The sequence below is a fragment of the Vulpes vulpes genome, chromosome 13 (genome assembly GCF_048418805.1).
Source record: "Vulpes vulpes isolate BD-2025 chromosome 13, VulVul3, whole genome shotgun sequence".
NCBI classification, from domain to species: domain Eukaryota; kingdom Metazoa; phylum Chordata; class Mammalia; order Carnivora; family Canidae; genus Vulpes; species Vulpes vulpes.
Window position 1 is genome coordinate 56,289,991 of NC_132792.1, and position 14,717 is coordinate 56,304,707.

A 14,717-nucleotide genomic window follows, 5' to 3' on the forward strand; every position below is an offset into this window, starting at 1 on the left:
TACTTTCCAAGGTATTATAAAGATAAGTTATTGACTAAAAGAGCATAGAACTGACTAGAATCCATTTGTCTTTGTTTAAATACTTTTCTTCCTGATATGTCTTTCAAATTGGAAATAAAAATCTCTGGAAATATAGATAAAATCTAGCTTCTGACTGAGATGTACTTAATTTAGATATACCCTAGCTTTTACTCAAAAATGTCAATCTGTCCTTTTCATCTGATCCTGCCATGTACACATTGGTTAAGTAAAGAGAAAAGATATGCCCGAATATGTTACTAAGGAAATACCTTGACCCATTAATAAACTTGCATTCTTTAGGTTTTATTTTGTTTGTTTTTTGTTTTTTGTTTTTTGTTTTTTGTTTTTTTTTTTTTTTTGGTATATAATGACTTGCTGCAATTTTTAAGCTAATGTCCTCTAATTGGCAAAAACTACTATTGTCAATCTCACTTTCTGTTCTTCCTTGATTAAGACCTATGCAGGTGGGGTGCCTCGGTGGGTAAGTGACCGACTCATGATTTCAGCTCAAGTCTTAATCTTAGGGTTGTGAGATCGAGCCCCATAAGGGGCTCCACACTCAGTATGGAGTCCGCTTGACATTCCCTCTCCCTCTGCCCCTCCTTTCCCCACCCTGCTTGTGCACACACACACGTTCATGCACAAGCACTCTCTCTCTCTCTCTCTCAAATAAATAATTTTTTTAAAAAATCTTTAAATGTATCTTTTTTAAACTTATGAATGAAAAAGAAATATAAAGCATCTTCTAAAACTTTGCTTAGTCATACTTATAGTAAACACTTATAAAATGGCTACCAAGTGCCAATACTGTTCTGAATAGTTTAACCTTCAAATCAATGTATGCGGCAGTTACTATTGTGTTTCCAATTCTACAAATGAAGGACCTAAGACATAGAGAATTTAAGTAACTTCCCAAGTATCATAAAGTTAATTTTGTGGTTGAGCCAGAATTTGAAGCTAGGCATATTAGAAAATTCTGTTTCTGCCAATGTAGGTCCATCATCATAAATATCTAGATGTCAATATCTGGATTACCTGTAGATGAAATTTAAAAACAGATTAGATAACTTTTAATGACATTCTAACCATAATACTCCTGAGATCAATACACTTTTGCTATTTTTTTCATATGGTTAAAAAAACATCTCAGATAAATGGGCTTGGGTGGTAAAGTAGACATTTTGAAGACTACAGTATTTTCCCAATGTTCTCCTTTATTCAGTATCTTTTTCCTTCAATTTGGTTTTCAACTAATACCAGAATTGGCTACTTAGAACATATCTTGATCACGCCATTCCCTTTTTAAAATTTCCCATTTCCCTTCACTTTGGACATGATGAAATTTAACTATTTATCTTGGACAGTAGTGCCTTCACGAGCCTTGGTCCTAAATCAATATCTTCTATTGCTCTCTTTTTCTTTGTTCATGTTGTTCTCTCTGCCAAAACTTCCATTATCCATCTCCTCCCCACTCTACCCTCCACTGTCTTTGTGCTTTGCATAGTCTCTACTTCTCTTTCTCTTTCTCTTCTCTTTCTCTTTCTCTTCTCTTTCTCTTCTCTTTCTCTTCTCTTTCTCTTCTCTTTCTCTTTCTCATAGTCTTTCTCTTTCTCTATGTGTCTTTCCCTCTCTCTATCATATACACATACACATTTCTTCTCTAAGAATTAATTTTACAATTTTCCATCTGCAGTCTCATGACACACGAAGTCTCCCTGTATTAAGACACATTATCTTCTCTTGGAGTTATTTGTTTATGTATCTTATTCCCACAACTAAGAATGACCTCCCTGGAGTCTAGAGCTGGATTATTTATCTTTCTATACCTACCACCCAGGGTTTTGTATATAGGAGATGCTTAATCAATGTAGTTGCATGAAATTGAACTGAACTGAGTCTAATTGGACTGAAGAATGTTTATTCCAAGTACATGAGAGAATTAGACACGATGCACAGCTCTGATATTTGAATTTGTTCTAACAAAAAATGACTTCAGCATGGACTAGTGGGAGAGAACTACTCCTTTGCATCTTGCACAGCACCTATCAGTGTTTGACACAAAGGTAGTGTCTAATACACTTTGAGTGATTAAGTAAATCCATCTGAGTTATCCAGTATTTATAACAGAGTTGGGAATAAAACCTCTTTCTTAATTATGGCAGCCTTGAGAGGCATCACATGGAGTTCACATGGACTTTGGGGCTAGGCTGCTGGGGTTTAAATCCTTGTTCCTTTACTTACCACTTGTGCGACCTCAAACAAGTTAAACAAGTGCCTTACTTTCTCATCTGTAGGATAAAAACATTAGTGAAAACTTAATGGAATCATTGGTAGAAATTAAATGAGTAGATATGTGTAAAGTGCTTAAAAGTATGCCTACCATATTTGTCATCTTGGCAAAAGTGTTAGCTAAGGTTATTATTTGTCATGACTTCCATATTTTTCCTATACTGACTACATACTCTACGTACCCTACATATTCTACATCTACTGCAAGACTCTTTCAAGAAAATGATAGTAGTTTTCCCACATAAGAAAATGCCAAGATAACCATAGTTACCCACATACTGTGTTTTTCTTTCATAAACTTGAAAGAAATTTCAAACATATATTTCTTCATCCCTACAATGTTCCTAGAATATGTTTTGTTTTCCTTGTTCTCTGTAGTTTTGCATTATTTATTTGTTATTTATTATGTATTATTTTTCTGCTGAGAAAAAACACCATACACAAACCTCATACACAAAGGTCTGTTTCTCCAAATCAAAAACAATATGATATTGAACTAAATAAATGAGAAAAAAAAAGAAAAAGGTAGAAATTTAATGAAGTTGTATTGAATGATTAATGGTAATTTACTATTTATCATAAAAATGTTTGTTCAATAGTAGCAATATTTCATTTCCATCATTGTTAGTGTTTCTTCATAATGAGATATTAAACTATTGAACTTCTCACAAAGAGTACTTTCCACTTCCTGTATTTCCAAAACATTTCTACTAGACACAGATACTAACCTATAGGTCTCTTTCTCACTTCACTTTTGCTTGTTTGAACTTTTATGAATTTTCTTTCATTTCCTGACAGGATTGCTTTTCTTTCCTGGTGCAATAAGATTTTCATTATAGTTTTTGGATGGACACTTGTGACATAAAACCAAACCCAAAAGATTCATCACATATCCAAACAAATCTGACTTTCTCAACTTTCACTTTTAGCTTCTACACAAAAAAACAGCTTTGGATTTATTTCTTTGCAAGCACTTGAATATGAATTGAGATTATAGATTAAAAAGGCAGTGTATGTGAGCTATTTATATTAACATGGCTTTCTTTTAAAAAATTTCTTTATTTAAAACACATTTACCTAATCATCTCTTTCAGATTGTTTTAGTGTTTTGAGTGTTGTGGCATTAATTTATCTGTTTGCTACATCTGCTGATTCTTCCTCAAGGTGATTTTCTCGTGAAGTTTGCAATCTATTGGAGGGTACTTATTTTTAGTTTGGTTTTAAAATTCCTGCTAGAGTCCAGAATGCCCTGGGTTATGAAATGATGGCTCGTGGCTTTCTATTGCTGGGGATTCAAGGGATGTCAGTGATTTGAGACTGGGTCTTAAGGTTAAATTCCCATATCATGTTATCTGCACCACCCAGGTAGTACAAATTTAGATCCTACATCAGCAATGATTCAGACCTAGCATTTTAATTTTTCAGAGTGCTTGTTTTTTCCAACACAAGTCCAAGATAAATGGCAAGTTTATTTGTACTTTCCCTGGTTAATTGTTTGGAATTTTTTTTCTAGGCTATGAGTATTGAAAGTCCCTAGAGATTTTATTTTTTATGTAAAACTCTCAGATTAAGATTTCCTCCTTTATTGGTATTTGCAACCATTTCTTCAGTCTCCTAGTTATAAAAAACCCACCTCAAGTCACTAGGGCCTATATCCTCTCTGAAATGCATGTGCAGTGCATTAGAATCAGGTTTCTATGACCTCTTTCTCTTTGATTCCCTTCGTCCTTTTATTTTTTTAAATAACACCCAATTTCTCTCTTTTTAAAATTTTACCTTCTCCTTATTTTTTAAACCAATCTTTATATATGAAAGTATAATTGTTTGACTACTCATATATAAGACATTATAGAGAACACCACTAGCCATACACATCTATATTCTTATCCCTGATCTATTTGAAATGGTAAGACCCCTTATAGAAAAGGTATGAGTATATTCCTGACAAATGAAAGGTTACCACACAAGACAATCTTGAGGAAATTCCCCTTAAACTGATCTTTTATGATCTTATAGTGAGTTACCAGTTTAGAGCCCTGGAAATCAGGGAGACAGAAAGTGACTAGAAAAGGGGCACCTGGGTGGCTCAGTTGGTTAAGTATCTGAGTTTTGGTTTCAGCTCAGGTCATGATCTCAGGGTCCTCAGATCAAGCATTATACAGGCTCTGTGTTCTGAGAGGAGTCTGCTTGAGAATTCTCTCTCCCCCCAACCCTCTGCTCACCCCCCACACATGCACTCTCTCTCCCTCTAAAACAAATAAATCAATCTTTAAAAACAAAACAAAAAGAAGAAAGTGACTACAAAAGGCAGGCTTTCTAAATCATACAGTGATCCTCCTCATCATTTGTGAACTCTAGGTCAGCAAATTCTCATACTGTCTAAAAGCTATTTGTAAGCTGAAAATTAATCTCACAGCACTTTCATGATCATCCACAGATATACACAGAATAGAGAGAAATTTGGGTGCCTGTCACATAAACTCCCAGCTGAGGTTGATAAGGTGGCACTGACTTTTTGTTTCAGCTCTCAGACTACAAACATCCTTTTTGTAGTCTATTCAGTGCCACATTTTTCACATTTTTGTGCTTTCTCTTGGTAATTTTGTTGTTTAAAATGGCCCCCACATGTAGTGCCAAACACTGTCTAGTGTTCCTAAGTGAGAAGGTTGCCATGTGCCTCACGGAGAAAGTATGTGTTAGGTAAGCATTACTCAGGCATGAATTCTAGTGCTGTTGGCCATGAATTCAAGGTTAATGGACCAACAATATAGTAGATCCAGAAAAGAGAAGAGGAAATATGCTCATCCATATGTGAGACTGCTCTGGAAAGTGCTAAGGTAACATCTATAGTTTATGGGGAGAATATAGGGGGAAAAAGCTTTAAAATGGAAAATAAGCCCAATTTGTGGATTTAGGAGATAACCACAGATTAAAAAAAGAAAGAAAGAAAAACAAAACAATACAAAACACGTAGTGGAAAACACTATTGTGAAGCTGAAAGCCAAAGAAACTTATAGCCATGCTTCTCAGGGTTAGAAAAATGTTAAGCCCTTCTCCCTAGTGAGGACCAGTTTTGGGCATTTCAAAAGGTAATAGGCATGAAAAACATTATTGCAAGCAAGTCCTTCAGATGAATGGGTTGCAGTAGAATTTTTTAAATATCTGCTAAATATTATACAGGGAAAGGTTATCTGGGAGAGTAGATTTCCAATGCTGATGAGACCAACTTATTTTATAAGGATGTTGGCAAAGGAATCTATATAACACAAATGGCTTCCGAAGCCCCTGAATATGAATCATTCAAAGTAATAAAATTAATTATTTAATAGAGATATATATTAAATGACACCTAAAACAAAGTTACATATTGACCAATTGGCAGAAATATGACCAGAGGCTCACAGGAACGCGTTCCTAGTTCCACTAGGAATAGTGGTGCAGGATGGGCTAATTAAGTGCTCACAGCAACTTTATAAAACATTACTGTGAATAATGAGAACTGACTACAATGCAGATAGTTAATACAAACTTCTATAATAGTTCATAGATAGTAAATCTTTCATTAATGACATTCAAATGGAAATAATATACGTAAGTGTTATGACTGAACCTTAGATTTGAGAAAGATGCCAATCACACAGAACTACCAGGTATCAGGATCCACTTGCTAAAAGCAATGATACTGTTTTCTAAGAGGAATTGGCCATCTATTCAACTTTGCATCTGGTATCTGCCAATCCATTAGATCTCATTCCTCTACTGTCACATACTTTATGAACTGTTGAGATGGTTTAATAACTGCATTTTACTTATATTTCTTTCATAACAGCTATAGAACTTTGTTTTATTTATATACTTCATGTCCACTTTTCATAATAAAACTATAAGCTCCTCAAAGGGTAGGATCCAGGTTCCACCTATTTCAGTATTCTTGTGCCTAACACAGGTTATGGGACATAGCAAGTGTTAAATATTTGTTAAGTGAGATTAATGAATAAGAACAAAAATATAAGTAATAATCTCAGGAAATGTTAATATATGTTCAAAAATCATGATTAGTTCAATTTTAATTTCCTTGTGATTTCCCAGAATTTCGATTATGGATAATGCTGCAGATTGTGTTTTAAAAACTTTTAATTATACAAATGATAGATGGATGCATCATTGCAGTCAAAAAAATCTAACTACTAAAGTAATGTAATAATGAAAAGTATATAGCCATTTGCCAACCATCATCTTACTCCTCTCCCCAGACATTTTAATTTGATAAAGATAACTATAACTAACTATAGTTAGAGGAAGAGTGTATAAGCAAAACACACACAGATAGAGTTTATTTTTTCTTTTAGTGTTTATGATGTATCCCAAATACTGATTTAGAAAGTTTCAGATATACAAAGATATAGTTTTATTTTAAACCACATCCCTCAAAAAAACCCACATATATATTCCCTCTATGCTGTATACTCTGTCTGCAATCTATTCAAACTAAAATGTGTTTGATATTAAGTTTTTCCAATCAGTGAAGACATTATTATGACTATATTTACATGACCTTTGCATTCTCCATTTCCTGTCAAAGTTCTGGGGAATTCATGAGCCTGCCATCTCAATACACTCTTAAATGTTAGCTCCAAAGAAAATGTAATTTTATAACTCAAAAAATCTTCAGATTAGGAGTAAAGGTAGATACTTATCACAACTCAGAAGCTGTCAATGGAGTGCATCCAGAGTTTAAAGAGGCTTAGACAAACCCTGGGGAATATTCATATGTCAAGAACTCCACATCACTGGCAAGCTGAAAGGAGCAGCTTATTCTTGATTTCTCGACTTGGCTTGCAAACCAGTAAAAAGATCATCTGAATTATGGAACTCATGCCAACAAAAGGATGTCACCATCATATTAGACACAAGAACCACACAGAAATAAGGAAACATCCCATGATTCCTTTATACCTGCTCAAAAAATCCAACACATCTTCAATTGCTTATTACTAATAATAAAATAAACACACACTGCTCTAATTTTTTAAAAGCTGGCTTTAGAATGTTCACCATTTTTACTTATTGATCCCCTTCTTCAGATGAATTTAAAAAATTCATTAACCTCTATACTCTCCTATTGTATTCATTGCTATACGGGGTGGGGGGGGGGGAAGAAACCTTAAACTAGGTCACTTGGCTTTCTTTCATATTGTTTCCTCCAAGTTCATTTTTATCTCCTAATGGCCAGCATTCTCTTAGATCACAGTTAGACTGAATACATGCAAGCCTCAGCACAACTTTCTGTGTAGTTTTAGACTTCTTTGAGAAAAATAATAGTGCCTGTCCACTGTAGAAAGCTACTCTACTTTCACTCAAAAGCTCTTTTCCAATGAGCCTAAAGCAGATTTCTCCTTGGAGTTGGTGGGTTGGGGGACATTCACCAGTTTTGTAAAAATAACTTCTGCAATAGAGAACAAGATTAGTAATGTGACTATTTCTCTTTTTTAAAACATTTTATTTATTTATTTGAGAGAGAAAGAGCATGAGAGTGGGGCCGGGGGTAGGAGCAGAGGAAGAAGCAGACTCCCCAGTGAGCAGGGAGCCTGATGTTGGAATCTAGAATCCTGGGATCGTGACCTGAGCCAAAGGCGGATAGTTAACCAACTAAGCCACCCAGGTGCCCCAATGTGACTATTTCTTAAACAGAGCTTATTGAATATCAACTTTCTTATGAGTACATGATAAGTAAATAACATGAACACACAAAAAATAGTGAGGATAGTTTCTTCTACTAAAATCATTTCTAATATTGACCTCTCACTGTGCTGGGTGGTACTTAATAAAATAACTAAGTAATTCAGAAATAAGTACCACCAGGGCTTGGGGAAACAGATCATCAGGAATTTAGACTTTCCTTGTATTTAAAAAAAAAAAAAAGAGGGGGGGAGGGATTGTGTAACACCTTGAAAGGATATTAAGAAAGAATAAAATTGATGGAGAGAAGATTGGAGAAAGGCATTGAGAGGCCATGAGAGCCAGGACAGTGAAGATACCATGCCCACTGAGGATGATGAGCAGAACTATACTTGTTGAAGAGGAAAGTTGGTAGAAAGAAGAGAAAAGAAAATATAGTAGATCCAGGAAAAAGGAGAATTATTCAAGAACTTGAATGTGAAATTCTGGCCAACTGCTAAGTAAATAAATAAATAAATAAACTCATTTATTCACTGTACTCAACATATTTTTTTATATTCAGCAGGTTGGCAATATGTAGATAAACTATCTCACTAGAATGTGAAAAAATAGGGTGGAACTAAACAGGAAAAACCAGGAGAACAAGGAGAAAAACTATGAATTTAAAAGCAATGGCAAAAACCTGGAGATTTCAGGGTAGTTAAGAAAAGAATATAGACCAGGTTTAAGAAGATGAGTTCAAATCTGAGCAGTTGGAGTATAGGCTCATGAAATCAGGCCAGAAGATTAAAAGATCAGAATTTAGAGTGTGAGTGATAAGGGCATTAGGTGAAAAAGAGAGGTTTACAAGGAGGTATGATGAGGTTTGAGTAACAGATAGGAGTGCCTTTATTGACAAGAAGCCCCCTACTCTGGCTCATAAATAGTCCCAGAGGGCCCTGCACAGCCTCCACCATGGTCAGGCCTGAGCCTTCTCAAGTGTTGAAAATAAGGGACCCCTATGGAGCTGGGGAAGTTCTTAAGCAAGAAACAAGGTAGTTTCCAATCCCAAACATCCAGAAATCTCATGGAATTTTTTGTTATCTATCTACATATTCTGATGTCATATGGACACATTCAGACTTAGAACAAATGCTAACCATGGGAGTCTTGTGCAATTATCTTATTAATAATATTTCCCAGTCCTGTTCCTGAATACTCATGTGGAAATCCCATGACTCCCATGGCCTTCCCTAAATAATGCACTAATTTTTCTTGGAGCTGAAGTTTCCTTATATAATAGACCTGCATTGACTTCTTGTTTTCTTAGCAAATTGCAGCAAGTCTTTGTTCTTTTCTCTACTCCATACTCCCCCCCAAAATTTTTTTTAGTAATGTAAATAGGCTTTTTATGGGTCTTTCAAAATTATTAGGTAGTTTATCATAATACAATAGTGCTTTTTAGAAATATGAACCCACCATTTAGAGATCCATAGATATATTCAGAAAGAAGGAATATTTCTTCAATGAGTAGAGGAGTCTATTCTACTGGGTCTGTTTTAAATAAATGTAAGAGTGCAATGGAAAAAGAAAGAAACCCAAAGTGTATTTTGGGAATCAAGGGACTCAGGGACTGTGTTTCTAAAAGTAGAAATGTGTGACAGATCAAGAGACTTTAATCAGCTAGTGGGCCTGTGAATCTAGATGTAAACTTGGAGTTCCCCATTTCCACCCCACTATTGATAAGTTATTCATACTGTCTCAGGATGTAAAAATGGATGATACTTTCAATTATTTAAAATTAGAAACCATTAAACTTTTATGCTAGAATGTGCTTGTTACTTGTTTGAAACATGACATGTACCCTGGTATCTAAGGGGCAAGCCTACTGCCCATACTGGCAAATTTCCATGTTGTACTAAGAAAGATGCTATAAACTTCATTCTAAACACAACGGATGTGCTAAACTACCAATATCCTCTTTTATTTCACAAGCAAAATTTGGGAACAATATCAGTCCTTTGAATCTAGGCCAAATATTTTTAAGTTCCCAGAATTTGAAAAGATCACCCGGTACTTTTAGTTTTAATAAGTCAATGAAATTATGTTTAAGGTCAGCACAATAAATAGGCCACACTTTTTTGGTTTTGGATATCAGACAGATCCAATTTCATGAAGCTAAGAAAATATATTCTGTTTGTGAAACTTTACCATTATTTTTCAGGCAATCTCATACTGTTTTTGAACAACCACAGATGAGCAGTAGGCCATGAGGCAGAATGTGTCCAATGGAGAAGGGCACGTGATGCAATGAGAGCCAAAGAAGCGTATTTTCTTCTAGTATCTGCATGATTTGGCCAAGTCACTTGCACTCAATAGACTGCTCTTTCCTCATTTGGTAATAAGGATTGTGACTGGGTACTTTCCAAAATGACTTTTCATTTTTAAAACACTGAGACAATAAATCCTGCAGGTATGAGACCAGTAACTTCTCAACGGAAAGGACTCAATCTTGTGCATATCTGTACCCAACAATAAGAATGGTTGGGGCAATCCACTGAAAAGACCCAGGAACCAAGGAAGAACACAAACATTTATCATGTATCTTCTATGTGTGTGACCAAGAACTGGGCTACAGGTTTTAAATATTAATTGTATTTCATCCTCGCCACCATCTCTTTTTTAATTATTATTTTTTTTTTCTCACCACCATCTCTGTAGTATTTTGATTGTGGCACCTACTTCATACTTGGGTAAACTGAGAGAGAGAGAGACACCAATTAAATGATCCACATTTATACAATACGGAGCAAAATTGTGATTTGAATAAAGATAGAGATGATTCCATATTCATTTTTGCTATGAAGACCACTGATGAAAATATCTGTGGCAATATTTTTTTCTGAGATAATTTGAGAACTGAACACATACATAACATACATTGAGAAGAAGAAATTAAAATGAGTGAGAGAATAGATGTGGTTTTCAACTGTGCTTTAAACTTTTGCACTCTCTTGGATCTCTTCTAAAACCACAGCAAATCAATCATCTGGCATCTGTGGAGGTCTCACACAGGTCAGCAGGGGCTCCTGTGCAGCTGTGTGTTTCTGGCACGTTATAATGGAAGCTGCTCTTGCGTGGCTTTAGACATGCTGCTGTAGCTGTGGGTGTCACCGTGCCAGCACGGGTTTCCTTTATCTCTTTTGCAACTTGAGAAATTTCAAAATCATACTCTGTTTCGTAAGCTTTCTTGACCCAGAGTCCAGAGGAAAGAGAAGGAGATTGAAATAATGACCTACAGGACTTTGTTTTGATATCCTCCCTGCAGTATGTCCTGAGGCAAATGTGTTCTTGGATATCAGAAAGATTGACTTTGATTTGGGTTATCTCAGATATCACTATTTTCTAGTGGATACATCAACCTCCTCACCATGTTTCTTATACTACTTTGGTGAAGATACAGAAGTATGAATTATGGAAATGCCAGAAAATACTTAGATGTATATACCTTCAAAATTTTGCATTCCATAGATCAAGTTTTTAGCAGGTTGATATCTTAGCAGACTTAAGGCATCATCAAGATGATCCTAAAGGTTACTTATTTATGAGTGTTTACAAAAGTCACATTTAAACCCAGAGGAACCTTTTTCCCTAATGTAAACCTTTAACACTAAGGTGCAAATCACTGACCATTATCTCTCAGCAGGGATTCAAGCAAGAGTCTCCTAATCGGTCTCCTGCTGAGGTCTATTCTCCACAATAGCAACCAGAGTAGTTTCTGCAAACCGTAAATCAGATTTCATTCTTCCAAAGTGCAAAATCTTCCGCAGGCTTCCCAACCTTTTTAGGATGAACATAGACTCCAGACCAGAGCCTACAGGTCAGCCACTACCTACCTCCCCAACCCCAATTTCTGCCAACCTTGCCCGGGCATCTCTAGCCTTTCTTGATTGGGACAAGTTCATTCCCTCCTGTAGACCTTTTTAATTGATGTTCTCTGAGCCTTCTCTCTCGTCCCCCAGTAGTAACATGGCACATTTCTTCACTGTATTCAGGTCTCTATAGGCTTTACCTTCTCAGAGGAAGTTTCCTAACAGTCTGTTCAAAATGGCATTTCCCTTCCAGCCTACATTTTACCATGCATTCTTTCTTCAGCTTTGGTTTTATTCATAAAACTATCTTCTACCTGGCATTATATTACTTATTTGTATATAAGTTTATAATCCGAAAAAAGTCTGTAATCCGTATCCCTATAAGAAAAAGTAAGTTTTATGAAGACAGAAATGTAAATCAGTATATCTCCGCCCCTTGAATAGTTTTCTACCTCTATCATTAAGTGAATGAATGGATATAAAACACGTTTTTATGTATGTTCAGTACTTCTATTATCACCAACACTCAATAAATATTAACTTCCTTGACATTGTTTTCTCTTTAAGTTATATAGCTCAGCTACTAAAAAAAATTATAACTACTATTTTCAGCTAAAATGAACTCAGAATTAGCAACCCTGAACATAATATCTCAAGCAATACATGAATGAATGCAAACAAACAAGCAAAAGATGGACTGACTGATAGGATCTATTTCTGTAATTGTTATTCTGTAATGATCCACATGCTCTGGGAGGTAGCAGTTCTATGAGTCCACTATTCTACTTGATGTCGGTCTTTGAAGTATGAACACATGAAGTATATATGAAGTATGAACATGTATAAACACACCCAGAGTAGAGGTGAGTAAAAGGAGAAGGACCCTCTATAGGTTATTAGTTGTGATTGTAAGTGAAGTCAACTCTTGCCCAGCCCCTGGGTTTTTAGACCTTTGGGTGGGGGGAATATCATATAGAGCTCTCCAACTTACAAATACACTGTCTTGTATTATGGCATCCCATTCTTTCAGAATGTTTCCTTCAAGTTGGCATTTCAGTCATACCTCCAGAAGTCTATTCAAGCATTCAGCCAGTCCATGGCTGACTGCCTCTAGATAATGCAATGCCTGGTATGATGAGAGGATCCCATGCTCATGGGTCCAATTCACACCTCCTTCAGTATAGAGAGGGCTCTTCATCAGATGCTGTGCTGTGTGGCATCCCATACCTGTATATCTAACATTCCAGAAGTCCCAGAGAGTAAGTTTGGTGGGGACCTCATAAGCAAGAAAGGCAGATACATACCCAGATGAAGTATCCATTCCTGTGAGGATGACCTGCTGACTCTTCCATGATGAAAGAGCTCTAATGTATTCAACTTACATTGAGTATGTGGTTGGTCTCCTCAAAAAATAGTGCCATATGTGGGGCTTCATGTTGGTCACTATTGCTGATGTTGAGAGATAGTGAGATTAGATTTGGTAAGTGAGAACCATATTGTTCAGTTCCTATGTGGCCTCCATCTTTATCATGATGGTCACTCCATTTATGTGTTTATCATTCTAATTTTAGAGTGTCAATGGCAAAGGCCGGGTAATGTCAGTTGGCCAAGTCATCTTGCCTACTTGATTCTTCAGTGTCTCATCCATGGTAGATACTTTCCAGTAAAAGTTAATGAGTAATATAAAAATTTTTCACTTTGTGCCTACTCCAACTTGTCCATTCATATACCTACACCTCTGACCTCCTCATTTCTAATCTTCTATGGATTTTTCTTCTTAGGCCCCTAAGACAGGCCATTGGCCACTCTCCAGAAATATGTGTATGTCTCACTATGGGCCATTTCTCCTCCCTCACAAGGTGGATAGCCAGGAGCACTGCTCATCACTCCACTCCTAAGACAGCTTCATTGTCTTCCAGATCCATTCCTGAATGTTGCAGTAACTTAGCTGCTGTCCATTTCCAGCTTGCACTATAACCCTAACAGAAGGGCCATGATGATGCTTTGGTCACTGAGTATCAATGGCAACTGAGATGCTGTGTTCTGGTAGCCTGGAAATATCTGGTCATTCCCCCCCTTTCCCAGTGTACAATCACTTGAGTAAATGGGTTGTGGGGTTTTTTGGGAAGGACTGAGGGAACAGTTACAGTTTCTTGCCACAATGTTAATGTCCTTTCTTCTTCAGTCAGTGGGTTCTAGATCTGAACATTGGCTCAGATCTTGAAACCTAATAAGGTATTTTTTTCATTGGAGGTGACAACTTTTAGTCTCCTGCTCCTTCATTCCCCCTTTTTTAAATCTCCCCCCCCTCTTTTAATCATAAATATCAAGTACCACCCATTGCCCCTAAAGTGTTCCACACTCTGTTTATCATCTATACAACTGCCTGTGGATCAAGGCCTCTTGGCTGTCCCTTCAACTTTAGAATAATTGTCATTAGAATAATTCTAACCTTCTAGATTCTGGTGGTTGAGAACTGCTACCTGGCCTCCCTTACTTGCAGGCCACATCATCACTCTTGATGTTAACAAGCCCAGCTATGTGACTGCCTCCCCTACTGTTACCTATGGCCTTCAGAAGAGGCCACTACCAATATTCTCAGAGGTGCTGATGCCTCTTTCTGACAGTGAAATCATAGGCAGTCATGACTTTGAGTGAAGGAGAGAGGCAAGCAAGTTTGGGTAGAAGTGTCCTGGGTTGCCAGGCTATTTAAGAAATGTTCATCAAGGACATTGGGGAATTCTTGAGGAAAGTAGGATGTCAGTGGAGTTCCTTGTCTCCCAGTAATAAGCCTGACTCCACAGCTCTTTCACACTTAGTCATTAGCTGGGAGTAGCCCAAAGAAGCAAATACAGTGATGAACTTCAGAGCATAACA